We start from the raw sequence: 18,237 nt of genomic DNA, 5'->3' as shown, positions 1-18,237 counted from the left end.
GTTGATGCTAATATTGACAACGAGAAAACAGCATGTGTATCAAACCGAAGTATCTTATTGTGCACGTTGACTTTCTATATCATAGAAGGCTGAAAACAGTGCTGCGATGTAAATTTAGAGAGAGAGAGAAAAAAAAATAGTTCCGACATCTGGTTGTCAAGGGGGTGTGTCCCCATACCAAATCAGGTCATACAAAAATAACTTGCGTTCCTCAATTGAAATTTGACCAATCACAAACAAGGATACAATAAGAATTAAATTAATCTTATACAATGTAACACTGCATGTTACATTGTAGGATGATCAATCCAATGACGACTTTGTTTGAAATCTTCAACTATGCGGTAGTTGCAAATATTTAAACCAAACGGGAATTTTAAAAACGCTTAGAGAAGGAAGTAAACCCACCGACAGATCAAAGATAGAACATATCAAAAGAAAGTGATAGCGCCTTTTCCGATAATCTCACCGACTCATGTATTAAAATGGAATGTATAGATTTACCTGACACATTGGAATCTAGAATGTTTAGGTTATTACAGGCTTTCGTTTTAAAACATGGCAAAATTGCAAGATACAAAAGTTAACTGCATGAATCTATGGTTCCAAAGAACAAGTTATCATATTGTATTTCATTATATATTAATTGTATGAACAGAAAACAATTTGCAAAGTACATATACATGTAAGTATACTATATCACTACCATGTAATGTAAGTATGTTAATTATAACTTCACAACCAGATCTTTCAAATAGAACTATATACTTATATCAATATGTTAATTAGCTCCTCTAATTGGTGTTTCGTCCCTGCACTTCCTGGCCAGTTGATGCACAGCAACGGAATTGACTCCGACAGTCAGTGATTTGATTGATTAAATTAGATATTCGCGAGTTTAAAAAAATTAACGGAAACACGAAAGTAAAGAAGAATGTCTAACCATTATTTTTATGTATGCATATCCAATGTTTTGACTTGCTTTAATTAAAAAAATCAGGTGAAGTTTGAACCAGGTAAGACAGACGACGTGAAAAGAGTTGCATTCCTTCTCTTCTTATAAACACGTGACAGAGACGATAAATAATAGTGTTGGATGTCTACAATACATAAATAGATAAAATAAGCATATCCTAGATTCAGAAAAAATTAGGTGCGTGTGTGGATGGAATAATCATGATCCACACCCCAAGTCCCTGTCTTTTCTATCTTAAAAAGTTTCTCACAAACACTGGGCCATGAAGACCTTGATACGGAAAAATATCTTAATATATTTCTAGATATTCGAGTAAATACGAGATTAGTCGTATATCTTAAATATTTTTAACTTGAAGGCCACCTTCAACCAAAATTGATGCAATGTTATTAAATGCAGTGATACACTGTACCCAATTAAGTGTTTATTCTGTTAAAAGTGGCCTTTTCCAACAATTCATGATTATTTGGACGGTACCTCTATCTATCTACTAGATGTAAAAACTCGGCGAATTTCGTGCTTACAATATTGTCGTGTGAATATGATTATAGTTTAATCCGAGTTCACACATGCATAAACTAAGATAATAACGAAATATTGATCAGGTTTTGTATTTAAGGCAACGATAATCATATAGACAAAGTGCCTACCGAGTGTGCTATGGCAGTTTAATCTGTTATAATGATCAGAATATGCTATTCGATAGTTTGACTATTAAAAGTAAAAGATGTGTCACATGGTCCCCACATGTCTAGATAGGCATATATTTGTTGAATGTATTACTGCGGAAAGGCTTGGGTGACGTCCCAAGCTTTAGCAATGACGTAGCTCCATTTTGAAAAGTGGGGGAGGGGAGGCACAACCACTTTGAAATGTGGGAACAACTGAAGGACCGAATGAAACAACTTGTCTAAACTTCTTGACAAGCACAAAATAATATTTCAACCAACTGGAATGGCATTGCCAAATGCCCGGGTGTTACATGAAGGAACGTGAAAGTCGAAAATTTTGAGGATGTCCCGTGTCTGCGTAGGCGTTCGCACGACAAAGAAAGTTCATTGTATCTACATTTGTGCACTTGTATAAAAGTTTCTCTCGAATGGGGTATGAAACATTACATAAACAAAAAATCACTTTAGAAGTTTTTGTCCAGAGTATACAAGATTTATTTATGAATGACGTTTTAATCTTTCTTATCTTCACATCAGACTAAAGGACAACAATTTTAGTCAAACTTTCTTTAAAACATTTCTTCTTTGTTTGACAAGTAAATCTACAAAATATTGTATTTTAAAGACTCTTCTGTTTGTATTTCACTAACTATGCCTAAAAAGTCTAACCAGTAACAAAGGGATCGTTGTTTTGAATTCCACTGCCAGCATTTGATGTTTGGTGTCGTACTTCAGTTCATCCTAAATGGGTTCTGGCTTTGGCTGGGGATGAAATTATCATGGACTACATTGTAGTTCCCAATACAGGGGAGCCCCTGACTGTTCTCAGCTATCATCAAACACAGAAAGCAGTAATAGACATTAGTCTTCTATGAATGTTCTGGACAAAAGAAGTTGTTCACTAATCCTAACATCTGATATTTCTTATTAACACTGTTCAATTTATTTCTTAATATTCAATTCCTTGCATATGAATTGCATCCTTCTAGGATTAGTATGCAACCCAATAATAATTAATCATGTGTCTCAATTCAGACCTTTGGATGGAAGAGGTGAATATTAAGGACGTTGATCAATTTGATAAAACTTATAACGGATACGAGAGTGATAGCAGTGCAAACACGGACCCCTAGAAACACCAGAGGTGGGATCAGGTGCATGTGAGAAGTTGGGCAAACACGGACCCCTGGAAACACCAGAGGTGGGATCAGGTGCCTGGAAGAAGTAAGCTGTTGATCTGTCACATCCTCCTTGATCTTGATCAGGAAACGGAATAATTCGTAGTCAAAATACTCAGTAAATATATAAAGAACGGTCTAACAATTAGCATGAAACAAAGTCAAAACGGAATTCGACCTAAATACAGGTTGTATCATGTTATCAACCACAGATATTTTGTGAAATGCTCACTCTAAACGAGACTGTTGAAACCCCTATAACTATATAACATCAATTTATTTGACAAAAGTCTGCCTTAGTTTAAAAATTGATCATACACGGATTATGCTTTCACGTATAGAATCAATTGGAAGGCATAAACACCATATGCAAGTAATAATGGGATATTGCTACAGAAATATGGGCAGTTAACGCTGGAGAAGCTGAATTTAAAGTAATTATTATTTCATAATTAAACATAAACAGTTTTGAGATGACGAATTAACAATAAAATCCTCTATATGTACATGTACTCATTTTTATGACTTTTCTAAACGTCTCTGCAAAAATACAGTCACTGTAGAGCTTATTTACTAGCTAATTGTATATATATTTTAATCGCCTTTCTATTTCATTTGGACTTCGTTGATCTCCGCCAAATTTCAAAGCTTGGGTGACTGGATGAATACTCTGAAACGTTATATGGAATAAATAAAAACAATCTCTAGTAATCACAAATGATAGAAAAACATTCACCGGGTCTGAAAACAATGGTTACTGACAAATTCGAAACACAGTGGTACATGTATAGGAGTGTTTGGGAACATTCGCAATTAGCGGTTCAAACAATCCTTAATTGTTCCTGTTCCCAAAGTGGTCAACGCCCAACACTATAGGACTTCTTGTACCTCTTTGTACACGTAAAAATCAAGAACGTTTGGTACTATGGCTTATCCACGTGCATGTTTTATTACAAAATTAATACTTGTAATTTTATGTACTTTTGAAAATTTCGATAATATTGCCAATACATTCTTACAATGATAATGTACACTATCAAAAGGGAAGAGAATTTTGTCGTTTACCTATAGGCAGGTGGTGTATCAGGCCAATGTTCGGCAAGAATTTCCATTGAATATACAGACAGATTCAGGCTGTCGTATCAGAGGTTGATTGATTATTCCACTGTTAAACATTCCGAAAATCTATGAAGACTCGTGATTGGGTAATTCCAACAAGGAAGGATCTGGTTCAATATTTTGGAGATTGTTTTTTAAATCACCGTCAATATCTTTAAATTGAAAGATTTATATATATATATATATATATATATATATATATATATATATATATATGCATCTTGACTTTTAAAATGTCTCTCTTGTTTGATAAGTAAATATTTTTTAAAAAATGTACCATTGTAGACCATGAATAAATATTAGACCAGTCTCTTTTAAAAGATATATTATCATGCATATATGTGCATTGGTATTAATATTCAATATCATTATTTCGTTTCTAGAGATTTAGAAATGAGATTTAGAAATTCGCACTTCGTTAGTAACCAAACTATATCTTTAATCTGTATGGTCAGCAAGTTTTGCATATTTTTCTTTTTGAAAACTTTACTCCTTTTGCATATATGGAAAAAAAAATTGATCTTCATTATTTTCATTATTGCTCCTGTTTTCCCACAAAAAACATCAATTTCAGATCCTTTTACAAATACTACTGCGGAAGCAAAGTAAAAGGAAATAAATCACTTTTCTGATTACATGGTACTGACTGGTTTCAGATTTCCAAATTTAAATTCAAAATGAGCAACAGTAACCCTCACTGCTACAGCCCAGAGCGCTAAGCATAGGTGTAAATTTGTGGTACTTTTTGAAAGGAAAATTCTTTTACGTCCCGTAAAACAACCAACCAACCACCGATAGTTTTTTTTTTCTCTTCATGAAAATATATATGCATACAAAATGTATATGCACAAACAAAAATTTTAAAATGTAACATTTAGATGTGAAACTAATTTTGAAAACACCATTACATGTAAAATGTTGAGGTAACAGAATAAGATGACGTAATATATCTCTCCCCTCCAGTCCGCACAATTTCGTGGTTGTTTTTACTCCCATACCTAAGAAGTCGTAAGGGACTTTTATACAAAAGTAGTTAAAATACAAATATTTCTATGGTTCTTTTACATTTTTGACTAATCTAAAATGTCCATATATGTTAATTCAATTATAGCATAAAAATGATTTCTATTAATTCTAAAACCATAATATTCCAGAGATAAAAGAAATGCACCTAGAACATTGATGCATATCAAATTTCCTTAGGAGAAAAGACTTTAGTGGTTTGAAATGTTCTTTAATACTTATTAAATCAGTATCGGTTTCACGTGTTTGGCCTCATTCGACATTGCGTATAACAGTATTGCCTTAATCCTATGTCATTGCTGTTCCCCGATCCTACATGTACCTATTGTTTTTACGCCTCGTATTTCGTTAACAAAACAATCAAATCGATAACTGATCATTCTATTTCATTATCATTAAAATTAATCAATACTAGTATAGTGTATATGTTACCAACAAAATTATAAATGACTGAAGGATGTTTGGCATGCAACAAAACAATATTTGACACTCAACAAATATCAACCAGCAGACAAGTCGCCCCTCCCGCATGTGTATGTAGTTTCGTAGGCCTGTGCATGGAAAATCAGCATTCAGATGATTATACATCGCAATGAGATATTTATATAAAACAAAACTAAATACCTGGAATATCTTTTTTTTAAAAGATAGGTCCTAACTGTACCATCTCATCATTTTTGTCAGCAAAAAAGAGTTGGAAATGAGAATGCATACGTACAATATAATCAGATCTGAAATGAGATCGATGTATTGAATCTGGAGACCTACCTCAAAAGTCATTTATCTCATTTTTCGCCAATGACCTGCAACAAACTTATTTTACTTCCTCTTTGTCAAATCTTGTGTTTGATCACTTTACCTTTATAGAACCACTTCACTTATCAACTCATATAAAAGGGAAGGGATAAAAAAATAACTGGCCAATTCATAGTGGCGTGCAACGAAATAGGATATTCTTATATTACAAATTCCACTTATTATCTATCAATTCAATGTTCTCATTTTGTTCTCAATTCGAACTTCATGTTCATTTTGCCTGCAGTATTGTCCGTAATCGTCTTAGTCAATATTGGCCTGGTGTGGAGGTGGCGCAACTCTCTTCACTTGAACAAAAACACTTCGCATATAAGACTTGGGGTCCCATATCTCCGAGGGATGACGGTCTTGGGGAGGGGTGTTTGGAGGAAGAGAACAGAATATGGCTGGCGATGGTCAATTCCTGGAATCTCCAGTTGGTTCTGGGCTCGGTTCAGAATTTGTTCCTTTTGTTGCCTCGGTAACTCCTCTCGATACGGCTTCTTCCCGAGCTCTGCAATTTTGTGTCTCGCAGCCTCGGTGGGTATATTGAATCCCACAGGTAGGATGGGAGGGCCACGAGGGGTACCATTTGCCTCTTTCAAATAATCGTATTCTTTCCATCGCTCTTCACGGAGTTGCTGAGACACCTGGTTGTGGTCGTACATTTCTGTTTGATTGGGTTGTTGGGAAGGTGAGGACTCTTCGCGATACACCTCATCCTGCCATCTGTTGGCTTGTTCCTCTTTCACGGGAGGGTATGGCGTTCTCTGATACTGTGAGGGTGGGTCATATTTCTCGTGGCCATAGCGCTGGCCCTGCTGAGGATGGTAGGAGGGTTGATTGTAATCACATGATGGGCGACCATAGTCATTCTGTGGGTGGGAGTCGTACATGGAACGACCATAATCAGCAGAGGTATAATCTGCATTTCTGTCCACCATTGCAGCACACACTTTGTCACCTGTTGTATTTGCTCTGGCATTTTTTGCTGGTCCAGATAGCAGGTATCCTAGTTTGGATTTGACAGCAGTTGGTCCGTTGCCGCGTACTACATGGTTCATGATGAAGTCCCAAAAGTAATCTGATCCAATAAATAAATATATATATATATATATATATATATATATTATTCACTATACATGAATACATACTCACTCTCGCCTATACCGAGAAACTCGCAACGTGCGCAGAAATGTCTCCAAACAGCGTGTGTCCGGCGCACTAGACCATCTAGGTTAAGTCTTTTGTTTAGAAATGAATATCTTGTTTCCAATGACGACAGAATTCTTGACACGCTACACGGTCATTGAGAATGGAATCGGGATTAAGTCCTTAGAATATATTGTATAGAATGTCTGATTTTTAGCTCACCTGAGCTGACAGCTCTAGAAAGTGAGCTTTTGTGATCACCTGTTGTCCGTCGTCTGTCTGCCTGTGAACTTTTTACATTTTCGACTTCTGCTCTGATACCACTAGACTTGGTAACCAAACCAAGTTTGGTAAAAAGCATCCTTGAGTGAAGGGCTATAAAGTTTGTTAAATGATGGGTCATGTCCCTTCAAAGGGGAAATACATTATAATCCCAAAAATGCAAGAATAGGTTGTGGTCATTTAAAAATCTTCTCAAAAACTACTGGGCCTAAAGAGCTGAAATTTACATGAAAGCTTCCTGACATAGATTCAAATTCAACTTATTAAACCCATACCCCCGGGGGTTAGTTGGGACCACAATAGGCGATCAAAAAGCTTTACATACGAATATAAAGGTAAAATCGTCTTCTCAAGAACCACTGGGTCAGAAAAATTTACATTTACATGAAAGCTTCCTGACATACTGCAGATTTAAATATGTTCAAATCTTGGTCCCCGGGGGTAAAGTGGGGTCACAATAGGGTATGAAACTTTTACATGCGAATATATAGGTACGAGGGCGAGTCAATAAGTAACCAGCCTAACTTATTTCCGGTTGAGATCCACCTCTTCTTTTTCAATGTGATTTCCCTCTAGTGTGATGTACTTAGACCAACGGTGTTCAAGTGCCATCAGCCCAGGACTGTAAAAGTCAGGGTCTTTTCCATTGACCCACTCCTCAACTGCCGTCACGATTTCTTTGTCCGACCGGAAATGATGTCCACGGATATCCCTTTTCAAGCTTGGGAATAGGAAGAAGTCGCTAGGAGCTAGGTTAGGCGAATAGGCAGGATGTGGTATTAATTCATACCCGTTTCGCTCTACGGCATCCATTGCTCTCGCGTTGTCATGTTGCAGCAAAACACTTTGGCCCAAGTATAGTATACATTTAAGTAGTTCCGGCTTTTAGAAAAAAACCAATGCGCACTATTAAAGAAATTCATACACCAAACTGTAGATTCATACATGTACCACAATTACTCAATTATGCCGATTCCATGACATTTCTCAATTTTAGGTGTCAATCACAGAGTTATATAACCAAGTAGCATCACTTCGAACGGCAGAACTTGTTTCAACTCTATAGTGCCAAAATATACTACTACGTAAACCATGAAAGCTGAAGTGCAACATAGAGGCCTTGACAAAAAGTCAGATTTGGTTTATATACTTCAGGTCTACAGGTCGACAGGTTTATATGTTCAAGGGTCTACAGGTCGTCAGGTCTACGGGTCGACAGCTTAATATATTTAAGGGTCTACAGGTCGACAGGTCGACAGATTAATATATCTAAGGGTCGACAGGTCGACATGTTAATATTTAAGGATATCCGGGTCGATATCTTGATATTTGTGAGGAGTTATGAGCAGACAAGTTGATATATTCAATCTGTTGATGGGTATGCATGCCTTCAAGTCATCTGTGTTATTGGAAACTAAACGCAATTGATTTCAATTTTATAATACGGAAATAAATGTTAAGAAGCGTACAATATTCGAAACGATAAAGAGTAGCTCTTTAGCGGATGAGGGTTTCATACATAAGACTGTTAACCACAGCGAGGAATTTAAATCTTCCGATGGAACTTATACAAACAAAATCGAGGGCTTAAGGGGTCTTCCAAAAAACAAGATAAAGAAAATGAAAGGAGTACTCCATGATAAGATCAGTACAATTTTGCATGAATTCTCCTACAGATATAGACATGGATTCTCAGATGGAGATGTGTACCATAAACTGATTAGTGACATTGGCGCAATGAATAATTGAAACAGAACTCGTCATTATATCAATTTCTATATAAATATTTAATTTTAGAACATAACACCCTGAAAACCTGTATACTATACAATCTGTACAGCAGAAGACATGTTTACTGGTCGACGTGTAGACCAGTCGACCTGTACACCTGTCGACCTGCTCACCTGTCGACTGGTCGACCTGTTCACGTGTAGACCTGTCGACCCTGTATTACTGAATCTTTAGCCCAACTGTACCTTTGGGACTAGGAGATCTGTATAATTTTTGTCATGCTGTAGACATCATTTACTATAAAACTGAATTAGTAAAGCATTAGTAAAGCACTTTTTATGAGTCGAATTACTTCTTGAACATATGGAAAAAATACAATAGAATTACAAATACACATACCTTATCGGATTTTTAATGAACTGAAGTACTCCTTAAACATACAAATACGTATACCATACTTGTTCCTTTAGAGAGTTTACCTCGGCGTTTTTCACGGATGGCGGTTCTCAGCTGATCTAGCAAGTTTGTATAGTACACTCCAGTTATTGTACGTCTCTTGGGTAAAATGTCCTACATAACCAAGGCCCTTCCCACTGACGACTCTGTGCTTTATTCTCTGGCTCATAATAATGAACCTAAGTCTCATCTACAGTAACTAGACGATCATCTTTTGACCTTAAACGCTTCAACAATGCGCTGCATACTGATGATCTGGTTGCCATTTGTTCATCGCTAAGGGATTTGGCGACTCAACGGGCTCTTAGCTTGCGCATACTTAAACGATTATTGAAACGCTACCATGTGAAATGCCTAATGCCTGCGCTATTTCTTCCACCTGAATTCGCCTATCAGAGTATACTAGATCCCGAACTTCGTCGGTGGCATCCAGTGGGCGTTTAGACCTGACTTCATCTTCTAAACACGTTCTACATTTGTACCACATTTGAATTCCCCTACCCAGAATTTAACCTGATCATAAGATGGTGCAGAATACACATAAACATCGGCTAACTCGCCACGTAAATTCCCTTGCCTATTTTACCTTTTGAATATAAGTACCGAATTATAGCACGGTACTCAACTTAATGCCTCGTTCACACGAAGAATTTAATTCGCATTAAACGTAAGTTAATGTGAATTAAATCTGAACTGCGTTCACACGGAGATTTTAATGCGCATTAGTTTACTTCGAATCAAAATTTACGTCGGGATTTAATGCGAATTAAATTTACTTCGCATGAGCTCCGTGTGAACGCAAAGCGAAGCTAATTCGCATTAAATGTACACGCATGCGTAATGGCATATTTGGGTCACATGCATCATACCCGTGGTCAGCTATATATATTAATGTTAGATTTGTGCGAAAAACTAATCAAAATTATAATATTCACTAAAAAACATGTACAAACAGCATGTCATTAGATAATGTCAGACGTAAATCTGTGCTCTGCATACTGATTAATATATGAGGAAGGAATTGCTTTTAAATAAAACAAAATGTTTTAAAATAGTGATACATGTAATATTCTCTTATTTTACATTAACAAATATGCCGCTCATTGTTAAATTCTTTTTATACTATATGATGTCATAGTAGACTTATAATACGTATTAGTAATTAAAAATTACGTCACAACAGTAGTCAGCGGAATGGTGAAAGGGACGTTCCGAGGTTGTTTTTTATTTTATTTTTTTTAATTCTTTTTAAAATATCTATAAAAATAATAATATAGTCAATCCTTTAATTCATTCCCCGCACCCTTTAATTTAGAGATGCATACGAATTTAATGCGCATTAGTTTACTTCGCATTAAATATTACCGCCGTGTGAACGCTATTTAATTCGAATTAATTTAATGCGCATTATTTTGCTTCGCATCAAATTTATTGCGAAGTAAAATTTAATGCGCATCCGTGTGAACGAGGCATTAGATGAAAAGCCTGCCTTTGCATCACTAGCCATGTTTGACATTCAATATCTTATTTAAGAATGGCTCCACACGCGTGCAATTATGTACCCAGATAAAAAACATGGATTTGAAACAAGGCATGAAAATCGTAACCGTCTCGGTCAATCGGAAATGGGGTAGGCTGGTTTACTTATTGACTCCCCCTCGTACATGTAAAGTTTATAAAAACAACCACTGGGCCAGAAAAGTTTACCTTTACATGAAGGCTTCCGGACATAGTGCAGATTCAAGTTTGTTAAAATCATGGCCCCCGAGGGGTAGGGTGGGGTGACAATAGGGTATCAAAGCTTTACATACAAATATCTAGGGAAACTCTTTTTTTAAAATCTTCTTCTCAAGAACCACTGAGCCAGAAAAGTTTACATTTATATATGAAAGCTTCATTACATAGTGAAGATTCAAATTTGTAAAAATCATGCCCCCCCCCCTTCCCCGGCAATAGGTTGGGGTCACAATAGGGATCAAAGTTTTACATGCGAATATATAGGGAAAGTTTTTGATAAATGGACTAAGGTTACTCAGGTGAGTGATGTTGCACATGGACGTCTTGATTTTTTTTTCATTGTCGTGTGATAATCAAAAGGAAAAAGAGCTAGTAAAGATTTGATTTTAAACACACACACACACACACACACACACACACACACACACACACACATATATATATATATATATATATATATATATATATATATAACACCAACATGGTAAATTACTTGTAGATTTCTTAAACGATAGTTGATGACGTGTTTTTAATGGCCGTTTTTGTGCGGAATCGAAGGAATATACGCTTCATTCCACCCGTGGTCTTTCAGTTGTAGACTATATTGCATTCCTTATGACAACTTTACAATGTATCGAAAATTTTAATTTATAAAATGCAAAGATATGGTCAAAACCCACAACTTGTCAACCATTTGTAAAGTTCCTAACCGCAATGCATTACTTTTATATCTCAAAGTGCATTCGGAAATACATAATGTCCGGAAATGAACGCGTTAGAGAAGGTACAACACGATTCGACTTTCGACGACTTTCTGCTGACTTCATGAGGTCACCAACCGTGCTTAAGATTACTGTTATAAACGCTTTAATTGGACGGATCGAGCGAAGTTGCGAGACTCAAAACCAAGATGATATATTATATATCTATTTGTAAGGCTCATTATTACAACTGTATTTTAAACGAATTTGGCATTAATTCCACTTTTGGTAATCGTAGTTATACTCCAAGTGCCCTTTCAAAAGAAGAAATTCTTGAAAACCATGCTTCAGTTTTAGACACATTTAATATCCCAGTCAATAGGTCGGATGAATATGAGTTACCGTACCTATACTGGATTCCTAAACTTCATAAAATCCCTTACAAACAAAGATACATGGCTGGATCCAGTAAATCTTTGCTGCTCACGAAAATATTAACAGCTGTGAAGGAGAAACTTCAGACGTACTGTGCGACTACATATGCCACAAGTGGTGTATTCTAAAAAAAATAATTAAAGAACGTTTAGTAATCGCAAAACTTTCCCCAAATTAACAACATCAAAACATATGATTTTTCAACACTGAACACGACCAATCCTCACGATAAATTAAAGATTAGACTTTTTGACATTATAGACAGCTGCTTCTTCAAAATAATGGAAAACGCAAATATTCCTATCTAGTGATCAGTCATCAAAATTACTTTGTTAAACGTCACTCTGATTCCACGCACAAGTACTTTGAAGTTGAAATAAAAATATGCTGGGGTTCCTCATTGACAATATGTTCGTGTTCTTTGTTGATCAGATCTCCAACAGTCTGTTGGAATCCCCCCGGGCACGTATTATGCTCCTTTGTTAGCTGACCTGTTTTTATATTCCTATGATACAAAAACTTCTACGTGAGTGTGACTGGTCGACAGAGGATGCTTACTCCTCCTATTGCTTATAGGAATTATGAGATTGATCACTGTTCGTTATCTTCAACTTTCATACATACGAATAAATGAGTAGGATTCAGAACATATGAGAAAATGTACCGATGTGGAATCGCACCTATTCTGGACTACTACAGTGTTGTATGGATGTATGACAAATATAATGTTGAACATCGTGCGTTGCGATATTTTCTTGATCTACACCGGTTTACTCCAATTTTACCTACTAGTATTCAATGAGAAGGTTGTAGGTTCTCTTCTTTTTATCGTCATCAAGTGAATAATTTACGATTGTGGAATCGACTCCTTACAATGCTAGACGATAGACTTCCTGTGGGGTCTGGAATGGTTAAACAACACAGATTGGTCACAAAATCAAACTTCTTTTTGAATCTCTTGACATATCCGTCAATGTCCTAAATCTGATGGTCTGCAACTTAAACACTGTGGGGAAAAAATCGTCAGGAATTTTTAAGTTGTTGGAATGAAGTAATCCAAAAACGCCAACACTTAGAATTTACCGAACCGTTAAGTGATTTTCAAACAGAAAAATATATTGCTGTGGATATTCCAAAATGTCATCGTTCTATACTTGCGCAATTTAGATGTGGTGGAATAGGGGGGGGGGGGGCTCTTTATCTGATAGATTATAGAATTTATTTTCTTCAAATAGTGCATTTAGAAGATAAATGTCACTTTTCTGATTTATTGCACTACATATGCAAATCTTGGAACAATCTTTTTTTATCAGTATTGGATTGTACCCCACCATAAACAATATGTCGGATTTAAACAAAACAAATTTCTCTAATCAAATTTTCTTAGACAAACCGCAAACCTTTTGTATTTAGCATATTCTTACAGAGAGTCTATTATATATGCTAAACACCATTGTAATGCCAGTGTAATTGAATTGAATGTTGAACTGTTTAAAGCTCGATTGGGCGGGTATTTAATCTCCTATTACATGTGTATTTTCATGTTGTGATTGTATATAATACATGTCACTATAATAAACCATTTACTTACATGTACTCACTTATATAATCAACATTTCGTCTTGCATCATCGAATCGCTCCTAAAGCAATTTCAAAACTTTCAAAACAAAGATTTGTTTCATCGACAGAATTCTTTAATTTGCAGTTTGTCATAGATACATGTATATATGTATTATCTATTAACAATAATAATTTTCATTCATATGTCGATTCAATATATCCCAGTGAATTCTAAATAAAAGGCACCACAGAGTCGTCCACGTCTGCTTCATACTAAGATATTTTATTGAAAGTAGATATTAACGGTAAACTAACAACTCAACTTTATTAAAACGGGATGAATTCAACTTCGCCATCGTCAACTGTCCATATTTATATAGCAATATTCCATTATCACCTGCATATGGTGTTTACATCTCTTAACTGATTCGATACGCAAGAGCTTGTTCTGCGTATGGTCAGTTTTTAAATCGAAGCAGGCTACTGACAAACTAGTTGATGGTGCAGGGGTTCTACATTGTGACGGTCTCGTTTAAAATCAGCAATTCTCAAATCCTATGGCCGTTATAACGATCTAGTTTGCCAATACAACATACCAGTGGGTCAAATGCTGTCTGACTTGTTTATAGCGATTGTTAGGCCGTTCTTGGCACACTAATTTTGACTAAGGAAAAATATTACCTGATCAAGATATTGGGCTCACGGCGGGTGTGACCGGTCGACAGGGGATACTCACTGCTCCTAGGTACCTGATCCCACCTCTGGTATATCCAGGGGGTCCGTGTTTGCCCAACTCTCTATTTTGTATTGCTTATAGGAGTTATGAGATTGATCACTGTTCGTTATCTTCACCTTTAATAACGATCTACAAACTCACAGAATCTTACATGTTATTAACTTGGCCTATATATGTCATAGTATATTTTCAAAAACCCAACAATCGGTCGGAACATGAATTTTTAGAAATACAAAACGTGAAAGCAGAATGTACCTGTTTATCAGTCGTTTAGAGGCCCGGAAAGAGAAAATGCTACTAATATTTCTTCTATTACGGTATGCCACCCTTAAAATCATACAGTAGTACTCCGTTGCTTTTAGTTAGCTATAGTTTGATGTAGTAAAACTTCGAATTACTATTGTGAAAACGTGCATGCTTTAGTGTTTTATGGAATGTTTCAGGACTCTATAAAACATTCCCAAAGTTTGCTTAATGAACATGTATTTCAGCAACAGACACAATATGTTTCTCTTCCAGGAATTTTTCACAGAGTGGAATTCCACTATATATTCCTAAGATTCTCAGTACAATGACAACAGCTACCTGTATCTGCCCTAAAATCGTTACTTTCACTGGATATTTTAATACAGTTTGAACGTCTATTTTATCCCTTAGCATTGTATAAGTAATGAAAAGGGGTTTCAATTGTAACTAATTCGACAAGGTAAACCACAAACTGAGAATAGACTTTAGTCAAAAATGAGATTTATATACATATGCATAATTATACTTTTGGCTTCTTTCAAATTACTTATATACACTACTTATCTACAATTTACTTATCTACCCTCTTCATCCTGTACCTCGGGACATTGAGCGCCATCTTACACGTAGATTTACACTAACACTTTATTAACATTTTCAATGATATCAAAAACTAATCTCAACATGAATTAATAGATTACACCTGAAATGGAATTGTGTCGGATATATAGATAACAATCAATGGGAGATCTAAGAGATTGTCTGCGTGCGAAAATTATTTTGGCGATCCTTGAGTAATCTATGAGAGACTGCTTTCCTTGGCACCATTCAAAGTCAGTCAACTTTGAGGAGAGCATGGGCATTGGAAATCTCTTGGGAGAAACTCAGACGTCATAGCGATGGCTGCACGACCAATAACAGGTCTGACCTCATAGTTAAGTGATCTCTCAAGGTGTCCACCTCTGTATAAATGCGGTGTTAAAAAGGTACAAAGGTAAGTCCAACGTCTTACTCATCTTTTTCACTTTTTGAAATCTTCTCGACTTACGCGCGTTTCCTTCGCCTTTATGCCACCTACAAATGTCACGTTACATATAGATATAAAGTTTTATACTTGCCTAGATGGTCGAGCGGTCTAGTGCGCTGGTTACATGCTGCTAGGAGATTTGGTTCCGCGGGTCGTGAGTTCAACTCCGGGTATGGGCGGAAGTGGGTATCCAAATAAAGTGAAATTTTCTGTGCTTTATATTAAATACATGTATTTCTTCACTTAGGGCAGTTATGATCATTGAAGAGTTCATTGCTATTTCTGTGCTTTATATAAAATATTTCGAATGCAATGTGTATCATGTATGATCCTCTTAAATGTACGTTAAATAACTGTATCCCATTTCCATTCTCAATGACCGTGTAGCGTGTGACAGCGTGGCGAGAATTTAATTGTCATCGAAAACAAGTTTTAGACTTGCCTAGATGGTCAAGCGGTCTAGCGCGCTGGTTACATGCTGCTAGGAGATTTGGTTCCGCAGGTCCTGAGTTCAACCCCGGGTAGGGGCGGAAGTGGGTATCCAAATAAAGTGAAATTTTCTGTGCTTTATATTAAATATTTCTTCATATATATATATATATATATATATAAAATAGATGGATATGATACATGTAAAACTTATACGGTACCAATTCTGATGCACCAGATGAGCATTTCGACAAATAATATCTCTTCAGTGTATCTATATGAAGACACTAATGTATGATCCATACAAGAATGGTTTTTCCAATAAAAGGACTCAATATCTCTAGACAAACAGATGAAGATTTAATTTCATGATTGTTAATACATTGATATAACAAAACATATTCGAACAATCGTTTTTCGTTCATGATATTCCCCACTGGTATCTATATCTGTATATTTCAATGTGGAATATTTGAGTTAGTTAGGGAAAGGAAACTAGAACCTCCGAGAAGGTTCTCTATAAAGGGTGGGGGACACCTCTTGATTGGATAGCACATCGGAGTCTGTATTTCTTTGTACACGGTCTCCTACGTCGTGAACCCGTATAGTATATCCCTCCCGTTCTTTCTGGGGTGATATCATCTACATATGAAAAGGTGTCATAAGTTAGATGGTAGTATGAATTGACAACCAAATATACACGAAAGACATAGCATATAAAACATATATGGTGCACTGCTAGGGAAAGTATATAAAACAAATTCTTCACAACATTTGAATTAGTTCCAGTATTCTAATTGTATTATTATACATCAACATTGAAATACATATACACATCTAGGCATGTAGATACTGGCAATAACGGTATTTTATATGAAATAGAAATAGTAAGATCATGCAAATTAATTTTGATAGCATTTTGATTATAAATCCTTTCGACAGCAAATACAAACCTTTTCAATTCCTTTCCACATTTGAATTGACTATTAAGAATCCGAGTAACAAATATATAACAAGTTTAGGCGAATGCAGTTATAGTCATGGGAATCAAGCTCGCCTAAAAATATTTGACCCTCGTATATCATATACCCTAGGCCCAAAGGGTAAAACAATGCGAGCTTTAATGTTGTGCTATACGTATCGTACATGTATTTAGTATTCTGTGCGATAAAAGCTGAAAAGCTAACTTTCTTAAACACATTTAATTTATTGCGAATATTACAAAGAATTAATTCATGACAATCTGTAGCTAATCGTTTAAGGACTAACCTATCCGGAAAGGGACTTCCATTACGCCAACGTTCAGCTGCTGATCTCCTAATATTCGTCCTTGACTAAAGCACACAGCTAATACCAAAATCACAGCACACGCCAGTATAGTCTTCATTATCAATGGATAGAGCATCACATTCACAGTGGTCTATCATAGAAGTTTTCACTAATTTATACATTGCCGTAATTAGGGAGATTTCTTGATGCATCGGTACACACCTTTTCTTTGTCATTTATTTCTTTGACGCATTTAACACTGTTTCAACCGAAGAAAACAGTTAATGACTGAATTTACAGGTGGACACATGCCTCATGGGAGACTAGGAATTTAACAATGTGGAGGCTAAAACACTGTACTCCTATAAATAAACTAATTGATATCACTATCATCCTATATGATTGCGCCCATGACAAAAGGTCCTTATGGCTTATTTAAGAGAACAAAGAAATAACGTCACAAAGATTTGACGTTACGTAGGCCTAGAGCGCCATACGTAAAGATGCATATGTACACGCACATGATTCAAAACCACGTGTTAGATTTAATCATATTTATAAGATATGCACGCTTTAAACCAAACCAAAAAGACAATTTGGAAACAATAGGTTTGAATGAAATATTGATAGAATTTATGATATTTAATTTTAAGAATCTGAATGTTCTGCGACGGTTTCTTTCGGCAGCGGACCGGCAAAAATAAAACATGTAG

General features: G+C 35.9%; 1 long non-coding RNA gene across 1 annotated transcript; it reads right to left on the bottom strand.

Moving 5' to 3' along the window:
• Window positions 1-16,598: 16,598 nt before the first annotated feature.
• LOC130048242 (uncharacterized) lies at window positions 16,599-17,824 on the bottom strand. The gene is made up of 2 exons (XR_008797092.1): window positions 17,525-17,824; window positions 16,599-16,897 (listed from the first exon to the last, which is right to left on the bottom strand). It is a non-coding gene; the product is annotated as an uncharacterized LOC130048242 (long non-coding RNA).
• Between the last annotated feature and the right edge of the window lie 413 nt (window positions 17,825-18,237).

This window comes from Ostrea edulis, chromosome 7, assembly GCF_947568905.1.
Source record: "Ostrea edulis chromosome 7, xbOstEdul1.1, whole genome shotgun sequence".
Taxonomy (NCBI): Eukaryota; Metazoa; Mollusca; class Bivalvia; order Ostreida; family Ostreidae; genus Ostrea; species Ostrea edulis.
The sequence above is the reverse complement of the archived record's forward strand: the minus strand, read 5'-3'. Positions and strand labels throughout refer to the sequence as shown.